Source organism: Poecilia formosa, unplaced genomic scaffold (assembly GCF_000485575.1).
Source record: "Poecilia formosa unplaced genomic scaffold, Poecilia_formosa-5.1.2 Scaffold27, whole genome shotgun sequence".
NCBI lineage: Eukaryota > Metazoa > Chordata > Actinopteri > Cyprinodontiformes > Poeciliidae > Poecilia > Poecilia formosa.
In genome coordinates, this window is record NW_006799966.1 from 28,192 (window position 1) to 40,990 (window position 12,799).

At 35.9% G+C, this 12,799-nt stretch overlaps 2 long non-coding RNA genes across 2 annotated transcripts; one reads left to right on the top strand and one right to left on the bottom strand.

Moving 5' to 3' along the window:
- Positions 1-1,919: 1,919 nt before the first annotated feature.
- LOC103135671 (uncharacterized) lies at positions 1,920-4,345 on the bottom strand. The gene is made up of 3 exons (XR_475958.2): positions 4,234-4,345; positions 3,971-4,062; positions 1,920-2,220 (listed from the first exon to the last, which is right to left on the bottom strand). It is a non-coding gene; the product is annotated as an uncharacterized LOC103135671 (long non-coding RNA).
- Positions 3,995-6,934, top strand: LOC103135670 (uncharacterized). The gene is made up of 3 exons (XR_475957.2): positions 3,995-4,079; positions 6,025-6,090; positions 6,462-6,934. It is a non-coding gene; the product is annotated as an uncharacterized LOC103135670 (long non-coding RNA).
- The last annotated feature ends 5,865 nt before the right edge of the window (positions 6,935-12,799 follow it).

Here is a 12,799-nt window from a genome sequence, read left to right on the forward strand (position 1 = left end):
CATAAGGTCTTGCAGGGCTTCTGCAGAACAAGCAAGGGATTCACTATCCTTGAGCCTTGACAGATCAGGAGTTTGTGATGCCAGAAGACATTCTTCTTCAATGATAAAGCCTCGTCTGAGATGAGGAATCTGGGTCTCAATGACCTCTTTACAGTACATGAAGTAGTCAGACAAAAAGTCTTGAAGTGTACCATAGATGACATCAGCTTCATAGATCGTCATAAAAGATGTGTCGGTTTGTTTCCTGATATTTGTTCTGACAGAAATCCCAAGGTTCTTGTAGAAATCAGACCATTCCTTAACTTGAGTTTCAGTGTCATTGTCAGAGTTTAGCATAATGTCCATTTTGTTCCCCATATAGAATTGTGCTGCAGCAAACAGGGCAATGACACACGGATCTTCAGAAGAAACCAGTTGTGGTATGTTTGTCTTCCCGGTTAGCACCAGCACACACCATTGCACCATGTGTTTCACTGTGGGCCACCAACTCTTTGCATCAAAAACTGCTTTGCAGAGCTGAGACAGACAGTTCTGTAGATTCTTTGTATCAAAAGTTTTAAAATTTATAGGTCCCTTGGGAGCATTTTCTGAAAACTGGAAAACACCAGAGATTACTTCTCTTATTTCTTTAATCCTGGAGTCATCCAACTTCTGTGACATTTTTATGTTTGCTAGAACTGCGTCTAGATTGCTTTCATCCCTCTTTTTGAGAATCTTATGAAAATCCTGATAGAAACTTTCTGAATTAGCATTGTCAAGAGCCTGAATAAGAGAGTGCCCAGAATCATCCGTCCAGCTTGGTGATATGTCATAAACCTCAACCAACTTCAGGACTTTTGCTACTAAAACATCTTCAGTGCATTTTAATGAGAGTGCTTTGAGCAGATTCACTGCCTCCATTGGTGTCCATTGGTCTATTTCTACAAGTTCAAGGATCATCTCAGTTGATGCAGAGTGGCTCTCTTTACCATTCAGATTGACAAGAGTCGACATTAGAAGTTTCAGACATTGAATTTCCATTTTTAAGATAAACATAGAGGCTTTGCCAACTGTACCATGCATTGATGAAATGAGGATGCTCTGGAACTCAACAGGAAAAAGCTGCTCAATAGTGAGCTCTTCCTTGGCCCATTTCTTTGCTATAATGACCGCATCAGCATCAGATTTGTCCTGGTCACTGATGTAGTGCATCAGAGTAAGATACAAGGCTTGGGTCAACTCAAGACTCTCAGAAATATTACATGCTGATTGGCTGAAGGACCCAACTAAGGACTGCACATGATTGGAGATATTTTCTCGAGAAACCTCTTCTGGTATTTCCACAGACAGCGCACACAGCTCTGTGATGTATACCTGAGCGTGCTGCAGGGTGCTGCTGGATGGAGGATCATTTATCCATTCATCAAACAGGAGTGTGTCCAGAACTGAGAGGATCTTACCCAGCAGATCAGCTTTTGGAGCAGTGAGAGTGAGATCAGAAGCTTCTATGTTGCATTTCAGAGAGAGGATTTCTAGAAGCTCATCTTTTCCCCCATAAGATGTATAATCAGCTTCAAATTCATCCAACTGCCCAATCAGAACGTTATGCTTGGACTGCTGCTCTTGTCTACTTCTCTGTTGTTTCTCATACTGCTCTTTGGCTCGTTCCTTTGATTCTGATATTCTTTGACTCAACTCCTCTTTCTTTCTCTCCTCTTCTTTCCTTTTTTGTTCTTCTTGTCTTCTTCTCTCTTCTTCTAACCTTTTTCTCTCTTCCTCTGTCTTTTTTTGCTCCTCTCTCCTCCTCTCCTCCTCTTGTCTCTTTCTCTCCTCTTCTCTCCTTCTCTCTTCCTCTTTCCTTTTCCGTTCCTCCTCCCTCCTTTGTTCCTCCTCTCTTCTCCTCTCCTCCTCCCTCCTTCTCTCTTCCTCCCTTCTTCTTTTTTCTTCTTCTTCCCTCCTGCGTTCTGCATCTCTGATTGGCTTATAAAAGCAATCTGGACACTGGTATAGATTATTATAGCCAACTTGTCTGTAGTATTCCCCTCCATTGAACACGTGCACATGCAGCCCATGGATGACATCTTGTCTTAAATTATCGAAGGACCGACATGGAGGCAAGACTCTGTTACAGTTGCAGCACCTGAGGCTGTCACCCATGTTCGCTTCTGATGGTACGTTTCCCATTTTTAAAAGTTTATTTTCAACTTACGTAGCAGTCAGCTTGTGCAACAGGTGTCTTACCTGAAAAATAAAAAGGAAAAAAACATCTGTTACATTACGAAATTACATGTATTTTCTGGTTTTGTCCAAAAACTATTTCTGATATACTTTTTTGTGTTTAATGAACTTTTCCTAAACTAATTCATTAAAACTAATATTGGTTTTTACAATTTTTTAAATTAATATTAAATTACTTTGAATCTGAAATGAAATACATAATTTTGTCATAGACAGCTTTGAGCTATAAAAACTACAGTTGTGTCAGTTCATACCACACCTGGTTTGTTGTTGCTGGTCAAAGTGTTTTATTTTTTCAATAGAAAAAAAGATTTTTTCTTTCCATGCTAGGAAGAAATAGTGCAGTTTCTGAGTCAGTGCAGAAGGTTTCTTCACGTAATGAAGCAATACCAAATAAAAAAAATTAACAATAGCATAAATTATTATGAGCGTAACTGTTTACATACTGAAAAAAATGTTTTCCATTATTACACAAGCCTCACACACACTTGGGCAAAATTGTTGGTACCCCTCTGGTAATAGAAAAACCCACAATAGATCAAGATTGGTCAAACTTTCACAAAATCATTCAAAAATGATTTATATCAATATTGTATTGTTTTCACTTTCTGGCTGAATTCAAACTTTTAGGAGCTGTCACACAAGAGTGAACGTATGTTTGTTTGGGTGTAGAGTGACAGAGGGATGTCCATGGCATTATTCTACTACATCAGTAACAAAATGTTGTGAAACTTTGATGCAGACATAATAGTTTCAGTAACACTTTATTTGAAGGGGGTTGAATAAGACTGTCATGACACTGTCATAAACATGACATAACACCTGTCATGAACATGAATAAGCCTTCATGAATATTTATGACTGTTGTCATAAAGCGTCATTTTAATACAAAGTTGACATTATTCAAAATCTCTTTGTTATGACCACTTGACATTAACCAGGAAATCATTTCTGATATAAATTTGTTATAAAAGAATTATTGATTGCACTTTAAAAATTAGGTAACTTTATGTTATTAAAGGTAAAGTTTAAACAGTAATGATTTCTTGGTTAATGTCAAGTTGTCATAACAAAGACATTTTGAATAATGTCAACTTTGTATTAAAAGTGTCATTATTTACCGAATGACGCTTTATGACAACAATCATAAATATTCATGAAGTCTTATACTTGTTCATGACAGGTGTTATGTCATGTTTATGACGGTGTCATGACAGTCTTATTCACCCCCCTTCAAATAAAGTGTTACCATAGTTTCTTTCAAGAAATGCTTTCACTTTGCTGGCTAATATTTAATAGAAAAAAAAAGACAAAACACAAACAGTGTAAGTTCATCTTATTGTGAGCATGTATGAACATCTTATAGGATGTTGAAGATGCCTTCCTTACAGAGACAAACTGACTAGTCAAAATAAGTCATAAATGATTAGTAAATCAGGAGGTTACTGTTTAGTAACAGAAAATATAAATGTAATATGTTCAGGTAAATATAAAGATGGAATTATTACACCGTTCTTTCGGTCACACGATCTGTGGTTTGTTGCTTTTTTTTGCAGATTGTAGTCTTTTACCATATTATACTGCACCACCTCTAAAAAAATAAATCTTAAAACGTATGCATGGCGATAGAAAACATATATGTTCTATACAAAGTGGGGAAAAGCTCTGTGTGAATAACTGGTTTAAAAATGACTTGCATAGCACTTTGCTAGACCTAGAATATGTTAAAAAGATGCAAAGTAAATGATTTTACCAGCAGATGGGTTGGCTCAGAGCTCAGTGAGGGGATCCTCTGTTGTGAAAGTGCAGCTTGACAAGAGCGATGAGAGAAGCCGCTTCACAGCCCTGAAATGAGAGAAGAGGTAAATCAGCACAGGAAAATATTTGGGTCTGTATTTTCAAACTTTTCTTATTGCATTTCAGACAGACTCACTACTTTGTTGATCTGGCAATGACAGTTTGACAACAACTTGCAATCATGCATTAAATTAAAATGATTGAATCATTTTGCAATACCTTCATCTGAAGTCTTTGAGCACAAAGCAAGTGAACTTGAACTTGAACTTGAACTCGAACACTCCCTCTTGTGATGTGCATAGATCAGTTCAACTTCTGTATTTAAAGGGCAGCCGGGTCCAGCCACGCCTCTCAAGGCAGGAAAATGACTTATGTAATACCTTAATTGTGACATATGTTTGCTCAATGCAAATACTAACATTTCAGGATAACTTTTACTGGATAGTAATCCCTGTTCTGGGTTAAAATTTTAGCAACTTTCTCGGGACAGCCCTACCCAATTTAGAAAATTGTTGAAAAGCATAAAGAAAAAGTGCTTAACCATTTTTTAGATCTGGACATGGACAGGTTTGACCATTTTTTCACCTTAATTTTTTAGGTTCAAAAACATTTACTGAATGCTTTGGTTTTTACATTGATCTATATTTAAATTGCATTCTTTACATTATATTTGCTGCATGACACGTTGATTTTACCCAATTAATGGCCGAATAAACAATCAAAAGTAATTTGATAACTTTTATTTATTTATTTATCAAACTTTTGTCAACAACCTGCATAAATTAGATTATTAAATGAAAGGGAATAAAAGCTATGTTTCACAACTTTTTGGACTTTAGACAAGTTTATAGTCAGGTTGAACTGGACATAAGGTCACCAGATCTGGGTATAAAGATAGAAGAAGATAAGTTCTGATTCAAATAGGATACACAACTCCTTATTTGGAAAATGGGATTTACAGATTTTGCAATAGCTGATCTATGACAGTTTGGATGTCAAAAAAGCTGTAAAATTGACCTAGATAAGGTTCAGAAAATTCAGATTTAAATTCAGCTACGTGTTGTTCCATTATTTGTGGAACCAACGGATGAGACTGCGAGTCAAGATGTATATGTTGTACTGAAATGTTAGGAATGGCATATGGAGAGAAAAACAACAAAACGCTGTCGTTAGAGAGGAAATACTATTTATGGAGTTGCTTTTTAGAAAGATGCTTTTGGCATCACTTTCAGTTCATCATGACCTGGCCTCCTCCCTTCCTTGCCAAAAAGGTCAAAAGGTCTTCTGAGTACAATCAAAAGCAGGCAGAATAGGGCTAGATTACTTGTAGCATTGTTTGGGCGGGAATGTATCAAATTACTGGTACAGTGTGATGTTCTTTATTTAAAATGTGCTGGTTTTATGTTTGATAAAGTCCCGTGCCATTTATTTTAGTAACTAGTTCTAAATTCAGTTCAACTGGATTAAAATGAAATTATGCATGTTCATAGTTCACCATTCTTTGCTGTTGCCTAAAAACAGTTTTATGGTGGTAGAATTTCAAAATTAACTGTCCTCATTCACATATTTTAATATTTTTTTTCATTAAAAAGCAAAATTACTCTGAAATTTTGATTGAGAATAGTCCATTTGCACTTCGTTTACAAATTCGGTTGTGTTTATTTTTAGTTGATTCCTAAATGATAAGCAAAAGATTAGCGAATTCACGCGTATCTCTCCCCAAATGTGACTCTTTGCACACCTTCCAAGATCAACTGAGTATAATTAAGATAAGCTTAGGTTGTGCTTTTGACAGGAGATGTATAAATTTAACAGGTCCTCATGAAATGTTTTGTATTGTTCAATAAGAATTTGATCAATACAGGCCTATTTTAAACTCTGAGCAGCGGAGCCTTTAAAGGTGTTTGCAAGTTCCTGGATAAAATCAAGTCCATGCACGTTGACTGCCAGTTAGCAATTTTACTAGCTGCAGACTTTACATAAGACAAAATTCTTCTTGCATCTATTCAGGTTTTGTGGCGTCCAGTTATCCTCTTCCAGGCAAATATTAGTGCCCCCGTTTCAACACGTCTCAAGGTAAGAAAGATGGGAAACTCAATCTTCACCTTGTCATCTCCAGGTTTTATAATAAACCCTTTGTGCACTCATTGCCCTCAGCAGTTCAGCTTGTTTTTTTTGGTTGCCTTATCTTTCTGTCCTGGAAACGTATCCTCCATGGTTTTGTTTTTCTGGGTCTTGCCCTGACAGAGAGGATTGGCAAGCATAAATGTGTATTTTCAGAGAAAACCAAATCCCCTTTGTCAAATTTGACGATGTTAGGTAAATTGTATTATTATCAAATGTTGTTATAACTTTATAATGTTCTTGCTTTATGTACTCTTATTTGTTTAGTCATATCTTTTAAGAAATGTTCCTGTATTGTTAATCACTCTGATTTCCTTTCTCAGAGGGCCTCTCTGAAGAAGAGCAGTGACAGCAGCTCTCTACAGAACACCCTGCTTTTTGACCTCTCAGATAGCTGTTAAACCATCGCTGTGAAGATGTACAACTTGCTCTGTTTGACCCTGTGTCAGGAACTGAAGAATCTAGATTAAGACAGATTGTGTTGTTTGTTAGTGACAACAGTGTGATGAAGTGTTCCTCCCCCTCCCTTTAGAGTTACAGCGCTCTCTGTGATTAGCACCTCTTTAGACGTTGACTTTTAGAACATCAAGTTTATCTTGATTCTGTCATATCAAGCATCCAATCTAAACACCAGTACCACTTTGCACCAACCTGTCCTTGACTCTCTGCAGCTCCTAGATTTGATTTGTTAACCCTTGAAAGCAGCATGTTACATACATACCAAAACACAATCCTTATTTTGGACAATCTAAAGTTTTTAATGTTTCTACATCAAGCTTTAATTTAGAAACATTCCTCTCGAGTAACAGCTAACATAAATACATAAAATGTTATTTTACAACTTGAATCATAATATGTAAACCTTTTTTGACTTATGCTCATGTGATTTTTGGCTGGTCTGTCTGTCTGACTACCTGAGATAAATATAGTTAAAGGTATTTTTCCTCTTTTTGGATCAGTAAAACTACTTCTTCTTACTGTGTGTTATAGAAACAGTTGAACACATTACATGGATTGGCAGCAGGACCTGAATCACTGAGCTTTATCTACAGTGTGTTAAGAACCAAATATTCATTCAGTGACTTTTTCCTCACTGGTTTAATTTTCCATGTTCATTTTTTAAATAACTGGACTGATAAATATGTGCATGCAAAGTTCCTACATATTCTGGAAAATGATGGCATTCGAGGAGATCCAGAAATACCTGCTAGAACCTTCAGCCCATTTAACAAAGTTTTGTGATCCACAGTTTCAAAGGTAGCACTGAGATCAAATAAGCTAAAGCAATCTCAGTGTTGCTTTTGAAAGCCAAACTCAAAGGTGTCTGTAACTTACACAACCAGGATCATAGCTGGGTTTCTGCAACTTTTTGTAATTAATTCACAGAGGAAACGCAGCATGGAAGTAGGACAAGATTTGCAAATCAACCCAGCATTAAGATTAGTTTCCTTAAGGACAGGAGCCGTTTTGGAATACAATGGACCACAGACTTTCCTCAAGGAATTGTTCAATATTGACAGCCCTGCTGGAATGCAGGTTAGACACCGAGCAAATAGAAAGATAGGTAATACTGTCAATAACCAAGTAAAGTGTAAATACTACTTTATGATTATTTTTGTTCATGTCCTTGTTCACCCTCTGCCCCGGTGACTATTTTATATTACCCAGCATCGTTTCTTTCTGCTTTCTCTGAATTATCTTTTTCCTCAATTTGTGGTGTGTCTTTCCATCCACCCTACCAATTTTCACTCTTTTCCTTCTATGTGTGTTATTTTGTCTCATTTATCCTTTTTCCATTTTCTTCTAATTTCTCTTACTTTCTACACTATGACTAACTTGGGGAAATAGAGCAGAAGTGAGACTTAGTAAAACAGATGCTTTACCAGATATCACAACATCTACTAAAGCATCTAGTTAAGTATTGTTGATAATGTTCACACACTTATGAGGAAAGTCTTTTTTTTGGTTAATTATTTATGAAAAGACGACAAGTAGACAAAATCTTTGGACAATTATTCATCTCTGTGTTGCCCAGTCTGGCCCCTCTAGACAAACATTCAATACCCTGTTTCAAGAAAATAAAAAGCTGGAAAACAAGTAAGCCTTGACAGGCACAAAAAATTGTGCCTTCTCTTTCTCAAGTAGTTCATCTTGATTCTCTCATCCGATCTAAAAACTAGCACCACTTTACACCAACTTGGCCTTGAATCTCTGCAGCTCCTAGATTTGATTTGTCAAGCCTTGAAAGCAGCATAACTTTTGAATATGAAATTGTATTTATAAAGAAACAGCCTTTGTTTTATACATTCTAAGAATTTTAATTTTTGGAAAAAAATATGTTTCTAAGTTAAGCTTAAAATAAGGAATGTTGCTCTTTAGCAACACCTAGCATTCATTGACAAAATGATCACTGACAGCTTAAATCTTGTCACAATTTTTTTGGACTAATGCTTATTAGATTTGTCCAGCGTGACATTTTAAAAACATCTCGCTGACTGACCACTCTATCTGAGATAAATGCATTTCACCTATTTTTCATTTTATGGGATCAGTAAAACAGTTTTTTCTTTCTATGTGTTCTAGCAACTATTTGACAAATTTCATAGATCAGCAGCAGGATCTTTAGAATATTGCCAGTGAGTCCTAAGAGTAACTTCTTCACTCTGGTTTAATTTTCCCAATTCATAATTGTTTAAAATTAGAACTTTGGGTAAAACATTCAGTTCATTATTTTTGATAAAGATCATGTGCTAATCTTATGTTTAACAGAAGTCGTTTTAATTCAAGCGACCTTGAGGAAAATTATCTTGATGTGCTGAAGTTTAAAACTTTCTCAGGATAGCCCCTTTTTAAATGTTGAACACCTGCATATTCTTTAAAAATCTCTGCATGTCTCTGCACAAAAGAGGGTGTGTGAATCGCTTACTGCAAGTCAACCATTATTAACTTTAACAGGCTGAGATACAGATAAGGCTTACACGAGAAAATTCTTGAGAATCTATTTAGCTTTTTTCCAGTCAGTCTTGCCCCTCTAGGCAAACAGCCAAGCCTCTGTTTCAACATGTGTTTTCAAGAAAGAGAGAAAACACAATCTGATTTTTGTCAGCTCTAAACTTTGTGGTGAAATAATTGTGGCTTCACTTTCTCCAATAATTTATCTTGGATCTGTCATATTAATCAAACTCCTCATCTGAAAACTGGAACCACTTTAGGCCTTGACTTTTGGTAACTGGTTTGCTTTGTTAACCCTGTTAACATGGATAAAACATTTAAATATGGAAGATGCATAAAAACATTGAAACAATTGAAGGGGACCCATTATGCTTCCTTGAAACAATTTAGGATAGATATTGGTTATGCATAACACATTGATTCCATTTTTTCCCCCACAAAATCATTCTTAAAAAATGAGATTTCACTCAGTTCTTCATATTTTGAGAGGTGGGAGCAACATGACAAATTTAGCAGACCAACAGGTGACTAGCATGAAGGCGCTCTACTTTCTAGAGACGGACTAAACAACCACTGGAACTATAATGCCTCTTTATCTTCTCCAAATTTTTAATTAATCTGCCTCTGGTAATACATCTCCCTGCTGCTTGCTGCTAAACCTACATTCCCAGAACTAAGCATCTGTCTGATCAAGCACAAAAACCCAAATTTGAGATCAAAGCAATATTTACTTTTATGCCTTCGGGTGTCACTTTAGGCCATGACTTGAATAACATATTAAAATATGCATCAAATAAATTCTTTGGTGCTATTTCGTATTCACTAAATATTTCAGAAAAAAAAATATATATATATGGAGTATATATGTAATATATGTAATCCCAGTCTGAGGCTGCAGCAGAATGTCTAACACATTTTAATCTGAGATGAAAATAAATAACTTTGAATTTTGGTGGTAAAATGACTATAACTTAAAATTTGAGCTTTTATATCAGAGTTTAAGAATTAAAAATCCTGCCAGGTAGCAGCTGAGGTGAGAGGTGAATGGTAGAAACTCTAGTTTTTTTTTGTTTGTTTTTTTTTTCAAACAAAACCTTCTTGCACATGTCTCTGCTACCAAGTCTGTTACTTGGAGTTAGAGTAATTTAATCAGTGATTAATACCAAATTCAACCCCCAAATAAGAGTTGCATGATGGACATAGATAGATTGAAACCTGGGCATTAATTCAAACTGGAAGATTTTCTTCAGCTTCACCTGCATCATCCATTCACTGCTTTATGAACTTCAACTGCAGCCTATCGGCATCAGTCAATCATCGTCTCCAATCATCAAGCAAGCCTCCATTCATAAGACCCTCCATCTACGGCTCCATCTGCTCACCAGCCAAGCTTCAACTCACCTCCACCCTTTCTCCACTTTGTTCTTCCAGCTCCTTCAGGCCTCCATCCTCTCTTTGGCCTCCACCATCAGGTCTGGACCCAAAGACGAAAACTTAAGAAAACTGTGAACAGCAGCATCTCTCCTACCAGTCAGGATTTACCAGTTGGTGACAAAATGACTCAACAATGTTCATCATTGAACAAAATGCTGCAAAAGGTGTTTGACTGAAAATTGCCATTAAATAAATAAGTTCTGTGGGATTTATTGATAAAACTGAGAGACAAGGACTAAATTTGCCTCTTTTCTTTCTTTCTTTTTTGGTTTTGCTGTGGTGTTCAAACATGGTACCTTGGCAAATGCTTCAATAATTGTATCTTTGCTTCAACATGTCTGAGTAAAAGAAGAAGAAGAAGAAAAGAGAATCTGGCCTTGAGGATTATTACCAAGGATCCCAAATTCATGAGAAACACAATCTGTCACCATCTCTGCCAAATTTTAAATTAAAATTGTTCCTTCTCTGCTCCCAGTGATTATCTTTCTTTTTATTGGTTTTTCTTTCTCAGCTATCTTGCCTGTGTGGATTGGTTTCTGTGGATATGATTACAAGAAAGCAGTGTGCATCGAGGACCACAATTTGAAGTAAAAATCAGTTAGTTTTCTAGTTTCCAGTTGGTTTCGTCGAATCCATAACCAACTCCCTTATGATGAGTGTTAATTATTGTCGTCTTTAGTTTAGATAAGGACGGTAATATACTTTAGGTTCCTGTCTGGTGAAACTGAGATATTTATTGAGAATTTCTGCAAGGCCCATCATCAGCAGTTCATTTTTAATGTTTAACTGCTGTACTCATAAATTAATTGATTCATCTTACCTAATTTTAAGTTGAAAGTGATAACAAACATGTTGACTTTAAATAGCTGTCAGTAAAGTTTATAATAAAATATATGTGTACTTGCAGCCTTAGTGATCTTAGTTTATCTTTTTTAATATTTTAAAGAAAAATAGAAACCAGGAAAAATTGGATAAACTGCAATTTGAGATTTCTTCATTTTTTTTAATCTTTGTTACTTTGCAATTAAAAAACCCCCACGTTCTTATATTTTTCAAATCAAACCACACATACTCCAAATTTCTTAAGGTTAATACAGCTTCTGCCAAGCAATAAACCACATAGCATTCTCCTTGATATTATTTAATAAACAGATTTATAATACAAACTAAATACACATGTTGTGGGAAGATCAAGTAATTGTGCTTCTTTTGTCTCTCTGGTGATGTCTTTACCCCACATTGCTTTATATCCTAACATATTTAATTCCCAGAGAAGTTTTAGACCATGAAGCCCTTCATTCATCCGATTTTTATTTTTGGATTTCCCAATTTTATTGGACCAGTCTAAAGTTCTTTAATTCTCCACTAGATGTCCTCAGTTGTCCACCTGCTCCTTCTTTTTCTTTTTCGGTCTCATCTGCCGAATATTTTTAGGAAAGGAAACAAATTTAATCTAATCTGACAAACAAAAAACAGGGGAAAACCTAATCATTTTATAATCTCATCAAATATAACTATTGCTATCAAAAACTCTAATTTTAAAGCCAGATTTACTGTGGCTTTATTGTAGTACACCTTATGTAATGTAATTTTTTGGACCTGCAGCTCTTCAACTGTCCACCAGATGTCCTCATCCAACCAACCTGCTCTTATGTCTTTCACATCCGCTGCTTTTTGCAGGACATTTCCAGTGAAGGAAATAATGTGTCATATAGGATAAGACCTAATCCTATATGACAAAAAACTAATGGAAATAAGACGGGAACTGTATCAACTACTAATCTAATCAAACAGGTCTTTCGCTGACAAGAACGCCGTGATTTCAAAACCAGACTTTTCGTTAAATAGGATCAAATATGCAGTTCTTCAATTGTCCACTGGACGTCTCTATTTCATCGCTCTGCGTCCAAATCCGCTGTTTTAACCAGCTAACTCACCCAAACCAGCCAATTTTAATTAGCTGGTTTGGGTGAGTCTCTCTTTTATCCTTGTCATAAAATTATGTGAACATTAAAACAGAAAAGCACAAGTTGATGTTTAAAATGCAATACAGTGATAACAAGAAAAAAATACTCCAAAACTAGTCTAACGTGTTCCTCACTGAAATGTCAATTTCTTACAAATTACTTTAAAAATAATTTGTTCAGCTCTTCTCTTTTACGTGGTCATCTATTTTCTCTTCTCACAAAGTGGCGTAATAATGCCACATCAATACCCCCCTCTGCGAGCAGAGAAATACTGGAAGTGGAAACTAATCTGGATTTATCCAGATTTC